This window comes from Pediculus humanus, genomic scaffold (assembly GCF_000006295.1).
Source record: "Pediculus humanus corporis 1103172107447 genomic scaffold, whole genome shotgun sequence".
NCBI classification, from domain to species: domain Eukaryota; kingdom Metazoa; phylum Arthropoda; class Insecta; order Psocodea; family Pediculidae; genus Pediculus; species Pediculus humanus.
In genome coordinates, this window is record NW_002987068.1 from 224095 (window position 1) to 238288 (window position 14194).

The following is a 14194-nucleotide window of genomic DNA, read 5'->3' on the forward strand; positions in this document are numbered from 1 at the left end:
ACGTCGGTCGGTGTTCGAGATGATGCCGTTCGCAGACACGATCGTCAACTTTATATTAAAGCAGAAGACATTTTTCCGAATGCGGATGGAAGGTTTGTTTGGTTCATGACGTATCCGCTGAAGAAAAAAAAGAAAAATCGCACGAGAAATGAAGGGATAAAGATGAAAATGTATCAAGGCGAGAATAAAAGGTTGAGACAAAAAAAGAAAATTTTAGAAAAAACGAGTGGGGAAACCCCCCCTTCCAAAATAAAAACAACAAATCCTTGGAAAAATTTTTAAAATTTCTCTTTCGTTCCAGTAAGTTCCAGTAAACAAAAAATAATAATGATAATTTTTTATATTCTTTTTTTTGTTTATTCTTTTCTTCTTTTTTTTTTATCCGACTCGAAAAAACAACAACGATGTGAAATTCATTTTCGGAGCACATTAATTCATTATTTTAAACGAGGAGCCCCCCCATTGTGTGGGGGCTCTCCGACAACACGTGCGTCTCGGGTATTTCCAGTTAAAAAATATACGTGAATAACTGTACTGGAATTTAACGGATTATTAAAACAATAATAAATCCTTTACATTTTTTTTTATTGTAGAATATAAAATCTTGAAGAAAAAATTTTATAAAAACAACAACAACAACAACAACAAACACGACAACGATAATTAAATCTCTTAAAATTATCATTATTATTATTACTATTATCAAAACAGCAGAAGAAAATACAGAAGGAAAAGAAACATAAGAAAAAGAAAAAAAAATTTTAATTTGACATTAAAAATTAATATCAATGGATTGTCGTGATTAATTGTTAAACAAACAAACAAACCGACGAACGCGTAATAAATTGGGGAGAAAGGAATATTGATGTTGATGATAATAATAATAATTATAATTTTATGGGGAGCTTATGGTTAACCACAAATTAATGAAAATAAAAATTTATTTATTTGTCTCGGATTTTTAGTCCCCGTCGTAGTCCCCGTCTTTCCGTTCTCGTTTCCCCTTCCCCCCCCAAAAAAAAAAAATTTTTTTCGAAACTTATTTTTTTTTCCTTTCCCCCATTTAAATATTTTTTATTACGTGTAATAAATTTTTTTTTTCATTTTCCCCACCGTCGGTAATAAAATAATAAAAAGTGTCAAATTTTTCAAATCCGTTTTTTGACTTTATATTCTTTCCCTTCTACTCGTCCCCCCAATTCCCGTTCGTCCCCGGTGCTCTTCCATAATTTTTTTTTCCCTCCCCTCCTTACCCTTCCCTCCTTCACCCAGTTTGTATTCCAGATCCTCAAAAATTTTTTATCGAATTCCGTAAAAAAAAAAAAAATTTTTATTTTTAAAGTTTTTTAACCTTTTTTTATTTTATATTAATTAATTGAAAAGTGGGGGGAGGAAGGGTGTAGGGAAAGCAAGGAAGAAAAGAAGGAATAAAGGAAGAAAAGGTGGGATTTGGCTTAAATCCCATTTGAAAAAAATTCAAAAATTTTTTCTTTTTTTTTTTTTTTTGATTCGAAATTTTTAAAAAAATGGCGGACAAGAAAAAAAAATTAACCTTTGTTTCGTAATTAAAAAGTAGAAAAAACAAATCACATTACATTCTCTCTCTCTCTCTCTCTTCTCCTTTCACTCCTCTCTCTCTTTTTCTTTCTTTCTTTTCTTATCCCCTCTCTCTTTTTCTTTCTTTCTTTCTTTTCTTATCCCCTCTCTCTTTTTTTTAATTGGTCAAATCAAACTCACAAAAAATAAAAAAATAAAAACTTTAAAATTCACTCCTCGCAATCTCCATCGTAGTCCAAAAGTAAAAAAAAAAAAATTTTTCTTCTTCGTTTCTTTATTTTTATTATTTGTGATAAAGTTCATTGACCCCAGCGTTATCTCTGTATAATATATTTAAAAGAATTAAAATATAAAATATATATTTAATTTTTTTTACCGTCGCATTATTTCACTTAGACTAAACCAATGAGATTTTCAAAAAATTAAAATTAAAAAAAAATTAACGTAATCTCTTGCAACAAACAAACACGACGACGATGATGACGACAACAACAACCACAAACGCAACGAATATAAATTTTTATTGTTTTATTATTTTAATTTTTATAAAAAATTGTTTGCAACTTATAAATAAAAATAAATTTTTTTTACGGTCGAGAGTATTTCGATTAAACCGTGTTTGTATTTACTCGTTTGTTTGTATTCGTTTGTTTGTACGCATTTGTCCATCCGTTTGTTCTTTTCCATATTCGTTAAAACAATCGAAGTTGAAAAAAATAAAAATTAATTTTTCTTTCTTTATGTGTGCGTGTGTGTGTGTCTGCGTACGTGTAAAACAATTTTCATTATCATTATTCACTTGAGAAAATTTTCGGTTATTATTATTATCATTATTATTATCATTAAATTCAATTTTAACCGGAAATTAATCACGATTCGTAATTTTATATATATATATAATAATAATAAATTTACAAAAAAAAAAAATTAAAACGCACGCGTAAAAAAAAAAAAAAATTATTTAATTGAATTTTATTTATATGTATATGACTTATTTCTTTCTCTCTCTCTTTCTTCCATCATCATTATCGTCATCATTTTAGTGATACCGCAATGATTTGTTATAAAAAAACAAGAGAGAGAGAGAGAGAGAGAGAAAGGGTTAAACGAAGTAACGCGGTTAACGTATAATGATCCTACAAATTACTATCAAATTCGCTGCTGACGAGATGAACGTGATCGTTCAATTTACCGACGGTAAATAATAATAATGATTTTTTATAAAAAAACATTTAAAACCGTTGAAATTACATTTGGAGTAAAAACATCTTATAATAAAATTCAATAATGGGGAATATACCTGAAAAATCGTACGCACACGTTTTTATTTTTTTATTTTTATTTTTTTTTGTTTTTTTTTTTCCGCGTGAGGGAAAAATTTTTAAATTGAGAGTTTTAATCATTCGAATAACAATGTTTGTTTAAACATTTTACGTTACACTACTCACGGTAGCCATCACATCACCACCGACCACGATGATGATGATGATGATCGTCACGGATATAATATAGCGTTATATCGAACTGACGTAGACGTATCATTTTATTATTATTATTATTATTATCATCATCATCATTATTATTATTATTACAATCACTCGAATCATTTTTTTTTCTTGTGGTTTTTCGTTATTTTATTTTTTTATTTTTTTCTCTTACCAAATTTCTCCGCGCGTTGTTGCTTCCACGTTTATTTTTTTTTTTTTTTACGTGAGTATTTCGTGTTGTTGTTGTTGTTATTTTTTTCGGTAAGGTGTTATTATTGTCATCGTTGTTTGCTGCTCGTAATGATGATAGTAATAATGATAATAATAATATCCGTTAAATTTTACGTGGTTTTAGATAGGGAAACGCGGTCGAAACGGTACAATTGCCTTTTTTATCCCTCCCCGTTTTAATAATAATAATAATAATTAATAAAATATTTGTTTTTTAGAAGTGTATATATTTTTGGTTTTGGAATTGACGACAACAACAAACAACAAACAACAACCAAAAAACTATCGAGTGTTAAAATTACAAAGTAATAAAAAAAAATAAAGTGTAATAATGGGTAATTTTTTTTTTTTAACAAATATTTTCAAAACCCAAAAAATATCAACGTGATTTATGATAATAATAATAATAATGATTATTATTATTATTTATTATTTAAACAACTCTCTCTCTCTCTCTCTCAATTTTTCATTTCCAGAATGAATTTAAACTAACTGGAGAGAAAAATAAAAAAATTGGAACGATCGAATCGTAATAAAAAAAAAAAACAAAAATTTATTACTATTATCATTATTATTATCATCATTATGTAAACGCGGTAGTTATATACGTAAATAATTTTATGAAAAACGTCCGTCATACAATCGTATCTATCTAATTCCACGTCTTTTTTTTTTTTTTTAATAAACACCTGCTGATAAAATAAATTCGGGAGCGTAACAAGAAAAAAAAAAATTGACGTGACGTCAATTTTTTGATTTTTAAAACGTCCGTCGGAAAACGGACGTTTCCGTTTCCTCTTTTCTCCCTCTCACCGCTTTCCTTTCTTTATTTCCGTTTTAATATTTTTCCAACGTTTGAATCACACTCACTCATCATCATCATCATTATTTACGATGCAACAAAAAAAATAGGTTCGAAACTCTTTGAATGATTATTTTTATTTTTCTTATGCCACGACATTCAATGACTTGAGGAGTCGTCGTTTAATTTTTTTTTTTTTTACTTGTGCTCTTGGACTTTTTAAAAAAAAAAAATCATAAAATGAGATTTGTATCGGGGCAAACAAGTTTCTGTCGCATAATTATATATATTTTTACTTTTTTTTTTTTTTTCTCGTACCACTTCTACTTCTTTTACTAATACCACTTATCGTTTGTTTTTAATATACTTTTTTTTTTTAATGTCTTTTCCTCTCTTATGGTTTTGTGAGAGTTGTTGCTCTCTCGCTCTCGGTTGTTTCGGTTGTTGTTGTTGTTGTTATCATTTGATGCAATTTATTGAAATTAGAATTGCTCAGTCATTATTATTATTATTATTATCTCCTTACACGTTTACCTTTTTTTTTTTTTAATAACGTTTATTATCGATCGCGATCGATGTAGACCGAGCCGAATATACGCAAAAATTCTTCTATTTAATATTATTATTATTACTTTGAAAATTACCGTCGTATAGATCGATATATGATTTTTCCGCCATATTATGATCCGCCATATTAGTAATAATCACGTGTTAAAAAAAAAAAAATTCCTACGCGAAAAATTTTTATTATTATCATTATCATTATCACTACCGCTTCTTTTTTCGGACGAAGCAGACGAAAAAAATTTAAAAAAAAAAAAAAAATATATGACACGAAACGAACGACGTACGAGAAAATGTTAACGTGGAATTATCAATTAACAAAAATAAAACGTATCAAACGAAAAATATATCGATCGATGGATCGATCGATATATCGATTTTTAAAAGAATTTTTCTACATTTTTCTTTGTTTTTCCATTGTTTCAATAATAATCCTTTAGAATTTTTCTTTTTTAGGCCCCACATTTTTTTTCTTCCTTTCCCCCACCTTTCCCCTTCCTATCACTCCTTCGAAACAAACAACAAACAAACAAACGAAGGATTTTTTTGGTTTTTTGGCTCGGTAAAAATAATTTAAAAAAAAAAAAGGTAATTTAATATTTTACGTCAGAATTTTTTGGGGGCAACGCATAAATATAAATTTTTTTAAAAAAATAATAAGAACAAAAAGTTCTTTAACGAATTTTTTTTTTTTTTTTTGCTGTCGGATAGAAAGAAAAATTTTTTTTTTAAATAAAAATAAAAAATCACGGTTGAGTTCTTCTCCGATCAATCTTTCATATTTTCCCTCTCTCTCTATCTCTCTCTCTCTCTCTTTTCATTTAATTTTTTTTTTCGTAAACATAAACGTATTTAAAATCTCCTTTGCTCTCTTCCCCCCCTCTCTCTCGCTCTCTGTAGACTCGTGTCAAGAAGAAAACAAAAACCAAAGTCAAAAATCGTTGAAAAACGATGACAAGTTAATAAATGCCAACCGACGATACGGATTCAATTTAAGTTGGTAGTACTGTTTAATATATATGGCCGTGCAAAACTGATTTTACTTTATTCCATTCATCATATCGAGAGACAGAGAAAAAAAAAAGGTGCGATATTTTATGTATCATTTAATAAAGTTATCAAAATGGTGGGCGATACGAATGAAAATATCCGATGGAGAATGAAATCATTCCAATCATTCCTCCCCTCCCCCTTTCCTCCTTCATCTCCTCCTCCTTCTTTTTATTTCTATTATGTTTTGTGTCGAATCGTGACGATTTATTCGATCGAAAACTTTTTTTTTTTTTTTTTAATAAACTTTTAATCGTGAGATGAAAACTTTTTACTAATCGATATATATCGATACTCGAGAGTTCAACACCTTTGTAAAAAAAAAAAAAAATTACGTAACGGAAAGTGGTAGTAGTAGTAGTAGAAAAAACGTGATAAGTGGTAGTAGCAAAACGTGGTAGTAGTTATTCGTCGTGTATAATAATAAAATTAAAAACGGAATCGGGGAGGTTTGAAAAAAAAAAAATATCCCGTTTTTTCGCGAATCTCTCTTCATCTCTCTCTCTCTCTTTCGTACGATAAAACAAATTTTCTAAAATTAGTATTATTATTATTATAGCGCTATAAAAAATAAAAATATTTTTTGGGGGTCCCCTAAGAAAAAAATAATAAAAAAATAACCGCAGAAAAAAAATTTCCAGTTTGAAACAATTAAATTGGAAAACTGGAAAAATAAAATTCCAGTTTAAATTATATATATTTATCGTTTTTCCAAATTTTTTTTTTTGGGGAGGAGGGCGATTAAGTAGTAATAATAATAATAGTAATAACAATAAAAACAACGACTTTATTTATTTTTATTACTTTATTTATTTATTTACGTGAATTTCGATCGATTTTTTTTTTTATACTTACAACGAATGATAATTATTATTATTATCATTACAAAAAAACTTTATAGAACTATAATAATAAAAAGAGAGAGAGAGATGCTAAAAACTATAAAATTCCGTGTAGACGTTCGCGCAAAAAAAATTTTATTTTCAAAAACGTCGATGCGTCGATTGATTATCAATTTATTATCACGTGCGTTTTTAAAAAAAAAAAAAAAAAAAAATTGAATTTAAACCGTTGCGTGAAAGTGAGAGAGAGAGATAAACGCGGCGTTTCTGCGTTTTTTTCACTCGAATTCACAAAGTCCGTCACTAATAATACGCAAACGTCATTTATCGACGAATTAGTACCGACGGAACAATTTTTGTAAATTTCTTTGGGGTAGGGGAGGAATGGGGACAAAAACGCGGCGTTTTTCCCTTTCGAATACCCCCCCACCAACTACCCGATAAAAACGGTTTCGTTCTGCATAACAAAAGCACAGGAAACGATTATTTTCCATAAATTTATTTTGTATACGTGTACGGTCGAAACATGATCTTTAACGAAAAAGGGATACACATATTTTTCTCGCAATGGATAATTATTAACAATAATAAAAACGATGATAATGATAATGATGATGATGATGATGATGATGATGTTACGATTTCTTCAATACCATCCAAAGCCATTAAGTAAAATAATAATAATAATAATAAGAGATCATCAAACACCCCGAAAAGAATAAAAAATTTTTATTTTCGCAGGTAATCGAAAGTAACTCGTTCGATTTCAATGCTAATCGTGACTTTGATTAAAAAAAAATCTTTTTCTTTTCTTTTCTTCTAGAAGAATAAAATTCGTGAGCGTTCGTTCGATTGTTACGTTCGTTCGGTTGTTACGTCCGTTGGTTTTACAAATACGAAAAGAAGCGTTCGTTCGCTTAATCCCGACAATCGACTATTACTCGATATTATTATTTATTAATTGTAGAGGAGTAGGAGGGACAAACGGGCGAAATAATCATTAAGTTAAATAACCCATCGAACGTTTCAACTCTTTATAAACGAACGCCTTTTCGACGACGAAATAAAATTCGTTTGAGAACAAATAAGAAAATGGAAAGAAAAAAATTTGAACTTTACGTCGTTGTTGAACAAATAAAAACAAAGAAATGTATTATTATTATTATTATTATTAGCAGTAGAGGTTGTAGTGGTAATAGTCATAGTCGTCGTCGTCGTCGTGGCAGCAGTGCATTATTATTACCACCAAGCAAAAAATTATTATTAATAATTTAATTTTAATTTAATAATTTTTTTCTCGTTCGCGTTTTTATCACGCAAATAAAAATCGCGCCGGAATTTTGTTTTTTTTTTTTTTTTGAAAATATGACATCATCGTTCAAAATCAACCCTCGTGTAATCAACCCTTAATAAAAAAACAAAATTTTTATATTAAAATGAAAAAAATTAATCGAATCGCAAATTTTTTTTTTAACCTTCAAACAAACAAAAAATTTTGTATATTTTAATACGAATGGCGATTTTTTTTTTTTTTTTAAATTAAAACGAGTGAATGAACTCGCCTCTCGTACTGCATTTAATATTATTATTATTTTACAAGTAAAAAAAAAAAAAAATGGTTTGAATCTACAACGAGATGAATAAAAAAAAGGCTTCCCCCTCACCCCCCCCTACTTCTCGAAAAAAAAATTAACATATTTATAAGATGATGATGATCATCGTTCGAAACATTGTTTTTTTTATTTTAAAATTTTAAATTTAAAATAATCTCTTACAATTTTAGTCGAAACAAAAAAAAAAAACTTATTTATTTCGTCTGCTTGGAATCAATAAATAATAATAATAATAATAATAATAAATAAATAAATAATTTAAATAAAAATTCAACATCGATTTTAATAAATAAATTTTTAAAAAAAATTTCCAACAAACTACGTACGACAGGTGCAAAGTTTATAAACAAAAAAAAAATAAAATTATCAATTTATTTATTTTATTTTTTTATTTATTTATAGATTATAATTAATTACATCACTTCCGGTTTGTTTAAAAAAAAAAAAAAAAAAACGAACGTGTCCTAACGAGAACGTCCAAAAAAACTACCAAAAAAAAAAAAATTAAAAAAATGACAACTCGAATTATTTACAAAAAAAAAAATTTTATTTACGCCAATAAATAAATAAAATTATTATCATCATCATCATTATTATCATCTTCACGAAATATTTTACTTATACATCATTAATTATTTTACACGCACTAGACAATTAATCACAAAACAATGACACACACACACACACACGAACAAAAAAAAAAGAAATTATTTAAAATCACTTAAACCTTCTTTAACTATAATCATCATTATCATTATCATTTTTTTAAAGTACCCCTTAATCGGTAGTACCATTTTAGTAGTACAAGGTGGTGGTAGTGGTGGTGGTAGTCGTGTCAGTAGTTATTAATATTAATAAAAAAATTATAAAATTAAAGACGGTTATAATAAATAAACCCCCATAGGGTAATAAAAAAATAATTTTATTAAATGAAAATTTCCTTTTCTTTTTCGAATGATTACAACAACAACAACCACAATCGGTTTGTTGTCCAAACATGGTAAGACAACCGATTGAGACAGTAAAAACGATCGACTTTTGCAAAAGACCCAGAAAAAACAATACGTGAATACTTTCTTTTCATTAAAAAAAAAAAAAAAGTCATAAATTCAAGTCGTTTTACAGTTGTTGTAAATAATACTTAAATTTGTACTTGATACTACTAATTGTTATAAGACAAACAACAACCACAACCACAACAACAACAAAAAACAAAAACAAAAAAAAAGAGGAAGGTAAGGGTTAATTGAGTTCAATGTAAAGTATTACGTACGTGGGATGCGTTTAAAAGGTGCGTATGATGATGATGATAATATCGTCACTCTTTCTATCTCTATCTCTCTCTCACTCACTTATTAGATGATGATGATGATGATAATGAACGAGAATGGAATCAGTCGTTAAAAAAAAAAAAAAAAAACAAACGACAGGTGTTTGTTGCGTAGGTTTAAAAGTGCAAAATAAACGGAACTTAATTGTTATCATTCCATCATACGATCACCGGTACTATCCGTTAAAATAAAACTCGCTAGAAAAAAAATTAACCGAAGAAGAAGAAAAGACGAAGAAGATGGCGGTGGTAATGGAGGCGGCGGTAGTGGAGGCGGTGGTGGCGAAGAGTAAGAAGAGAGTGTGAAAAGGGGAAGAATTGAAAATGATTCGGGTAGAAACGAAAGTATTTAATTTGCCGTGGCAATAGACAATAAAGAGAAAATTCAATTACGTTATTTTATTACAAATTTCTGAACAATTTTCTTTCGTTCAGCCATTAAAGCCCACTTCGCGCACTTTTTTTTTCTTTCTTTTGTTTCCACCTATTTTGATTTCAGAACAAAAACAAAAACTCGAGTTTCTTTTTCCTTTCCTTTATTATTATTATCATTTTTGTTTTCTTTGGGGGGTGGAGGAGAAGGGGGAAGAGAGGGGAGAAGAGATTTTAAATATCCGTAATCTTTTTTTTAAAAAACAACCCGATCGCAGTTCAGGAAAAAAAAATTCCTCCTTAAAAAAAAATTTTTTATTTTCTTTACACGAAGGTTGTCGCGGTTGTTGTTGTCGTTGTTGTTGTTGTACTATCGCGAAGAAATGAATCAATGACCGAAATAAGAAATAAAACGCATTTTTACACCGTGACAATTTTTTATAACGGATTATTATTATTATTATTATTGAGTAAACGCGATTTCGTGACGAAAACAATAAATTTGCTTATTATTAATAATTTTTTCTTTTGTTGACCATTTTTTTTTTTTCACTTGTTTGTAAAGAAATCAATTTATTCTTTTTCGTCATCATCATTATCATCATCATCATCATTATCATCAGAGACTTTTTTTTTGGATAAATGATTGATTGAGTGAAAGAAAGAAAGAAAAAAAGAAAAAATATGATGTTGATAAGAATGGTAAGTTGAAAAGAATCGGAGGTGATTGTCACATGTCACATACACGCCGTAATAAAAAGAGAGAGAGGGGAAGAGGGGGGAGGGAGGAGTTAAGAAGAGAAGGTTTCGCGAATAATTCTAGAAAAAAAAAGAAAAAACAATTATCCGGTCGTCGTTTCATCATCTCAAGTTTTTTCAAACAAAAGGATCGTGAATTGGTAAAGAGCTGAGTCATTTATTTCACTCTGTAAAAAAAAAAAACAACCATCATCACCTTTTTGAGAAAGAAAGAAAGAAAGAAAGAGAGAGAGAGAGAGGGAGCGATGACAAATTACCTGAACCTAGAAATTTATAATTCTCACTTGGTTTAACTAAGTACGTACGTACGTACCCGTGAAAATAATAATAATAATAATACGAGTACAAAAGATTGAAGGAATAACGAGGGATCGCACACCATTTAAACATTTTTTTATTTTTCAAGTCCTTTTTTTTTTTACGTACCTGTCCTGATACCACCCTTCCTTTCTTTCCCCCCCCCCCACACTCCCCTACTATTTCCTTCCCAAAGATGTATTTCGCAACGAAATACCAACTTCCGGTTTGTGTTGTTAACGTCAAAGTTTTCACAACCCTTTTCGTACGCGACCCACAGGATCATTTTACCTCTCAAAGTAGAAATTTTATTTTAAAAATAATAATGATAATAATAATAATAAAACAAGTGAAACGAATAACGATCGAGTTGATGTCACCGCCACCGCCACCGCCGCCGCCGCCGAATTTGTCCGTGTAAAAAAAAGAAATAATAATTTAACAAGTCATCATCGTATCTATCACAAATTTAAAAGTAATTCATTTTTAGTTCACGACCAGCGAGAGAAAGAGAAAGAGAGAGAGAGAGAGAGAGTGAGAAAGATTCACGACTGTAGAAAAAGAAAGAAAGAGAGAGAGAGTGAGAGAGAAAACCATTTTAAAATGCCTCGAGTCATTTTTTTTTTCATAAATGTTTATTTAAACAAATTATAATAAACGTTTAACAAACAGCTTAAGGTACAAAAACGTGATCGTGTCAAAGAAACAGATGATGATCGAAAATTGGACGTGCGTATTCGTGTGAGGTGGCGGTGGCGGTGGTGATGGTAGTGGCAGCAGTGGGGGTGGCGATGTCTGCGGCAGTGACGATGATATTGACCGAATCAAAAATTACGATCGAAATTTTATTATCCCGTTGCGTACAAACGAAAAAGTTCTTTTTTTTTATTTTCTGCTTCCACGCACCTTCTGTTTGTTTCCCCTCCCCCGTTTTTTTTCGAAAAGTTGGTAGTACGTCAATTTGATCATCGGAAAAAAAAATTTCATTTATTTAATATATTCAATTATTATCGAGCCCTTGAACGTGTAAATAGGTCGCACGTTATTTCACGGGGTGTTAAAAACGCGGCAATAATCTAAACGCAAACAAACAAACAAACAAACAAAATATTATTATTATTATCACAAATCGTTTTGCTCTTTGTTAAAACTTTCGTAATTATTATTATTACTATTTTTTTAAAAATTTAATATCTAAATTCCTCGACGTCGCCGCAAACTCCGACGGCACTTTTCCGCCGCCATTTTTTTTTCTTTTTAAAACATTTAAAAACATTAATTAAAATCAATTTTTTTTTTTTTTTTTTTTTGGATAATAATGATGACCTTTTAATAAAAAAAAAAGTGAGATGATAACCGTCGATAAGAAAAAAAAAGCAGACGAAATTTAAATTTTTTTTTTTTTTTTAATGCAACTAATCTCACCTCCGAGTTTTAATTTTTCCTCTCTCTCTTCGTATATTTTACCGCAAACGTTCGTATAGAATCAATCTACCGCCACGACGACACACGCTACGGATAGAAAAAGACGGAGAGAGTCTTTCCGAGAGAGAGAGAGAAAAACCGAGTTTACAAAAAAAAAAATAGAAATTTTTTTAAATAAAGATTAGTTAACTAAATCTACACCCCGTCGTAATTGAAAAAAAAAAAAAAATGGTTTCCAATAACAAACAAACAAACAAACAAACGAAACGTTAATTTTTTTTTCCAACGACGACGACAACAAACGATTACGGTCCGAAAACAAACACTTAGTCGTAGACACAATACCTATTCTAAGACTATATAATAAGAAGCGGAAATAAACAGAATTTAAATCAACCGATTTGCTGATAAACAATATAATACTTTGTGTTTAACATTTGGTATTTAATGAGTTTTTTTTTCAGTTATGTCTTTGTAAAAAGTTTCTAGAAAAAAATGGATAAATTGTTTTGTTAATGACACGCACAGTGTTTACATTGTTCTAATACATTGTAATAATAATAATAATAATAATAATTTTTTCTTATAACACCAAATCCATAGCCTTTTTTATCCGTGCGCGTTGGTTTTTATTTGCTTAAAAAATTTTTTCCTTTTTTTTTTTTTTTTTCTTAACTTTTCGACTAATCGACCATTGTGCGTGTGGTTTGTTTCTATGTTTACGTTTCAAATTATTATTATTATTATTTAAAAAAAAAAATGGAATCTTTGTGACGCGTGCGTGAATGAAAACGCGCGCGTAACATTTCCTCGATTTTTTTTTCCTTTTTTCAGAATTTCGCGGGTAAAATTTTGAATTTTTTTTTTTTTATGTCGAACAAAGTGTAATTTGTTCGTCGCCATTTTTTTTTTTAAAAGATCTAAAAAAAATTGTATCGATTACGTGAGCTGTTAACAACAACAACAACAACAACAACAACCACAACTATAAATTTTATTGTTTTAAAAAATAAAATAATGAAAAAATTAAAAAAATAAATAAACGCGCGTGAAATTGTTTTTTTAATTTTTTTTTCTTTTCAAACCACGATTTTTAATAATAATAATAATAATAATATTTCAAAAATGATTTTATTATCAATTTTTTACGCGGCGTAATCGTCCGGGATTTTTAATGCGAAAAAAAAAGAAAGAAAAAAAAAATTTAAACGTCACGATTGCTACCGATATTTTCCACACATATCTCTTTCTCTCTTTCTTTCTTTTAATAAACTACAAACTAGAATGATATTAATCGTGGCAGTAGTAGTAGTATAACGTAGAAGTAGAAAACACGAAATTTCATTTAAGGTTTTTTCCCCTCCCCCTTCTCCCTCGGGATCGCAATAAAATTTTTGCAAGAAAACGCATTCACTTTTTTTTTTATACTCGATCGATAAAATAAAAATCAATTAAAAAATTCTTTTTAATTAAAACCACGCGCGTAATAATAATAATGATAATAATAATAATAATAATAACGGTACGAATTTTTTTTACGATTAAATTGTTAAAAAAATGAGGCAGGCGATTAAGAGGAAAACTCGAAGGTTTGAACGAAACGAACGTCACGAATTACTACAGACGGGTATAAAAAACGTGCGAACGCACGCACTCACGCACGCACGTAAGAAAACGCGAGCGAAAACGGGAATTCGTATTGAATTTAAATGTTATCGTGTCAAGGCATTGATAAGAGGTTGATTCCTCTTTATATACAAACATATTAAAAATCAAACAAAGACGCATCTCTTGTTTCCATCGAGAATATACGCATATGTGCGTGAGTGCGCGCGCCCGTTGCGTTTGTCTCCATGTCAGAAAAT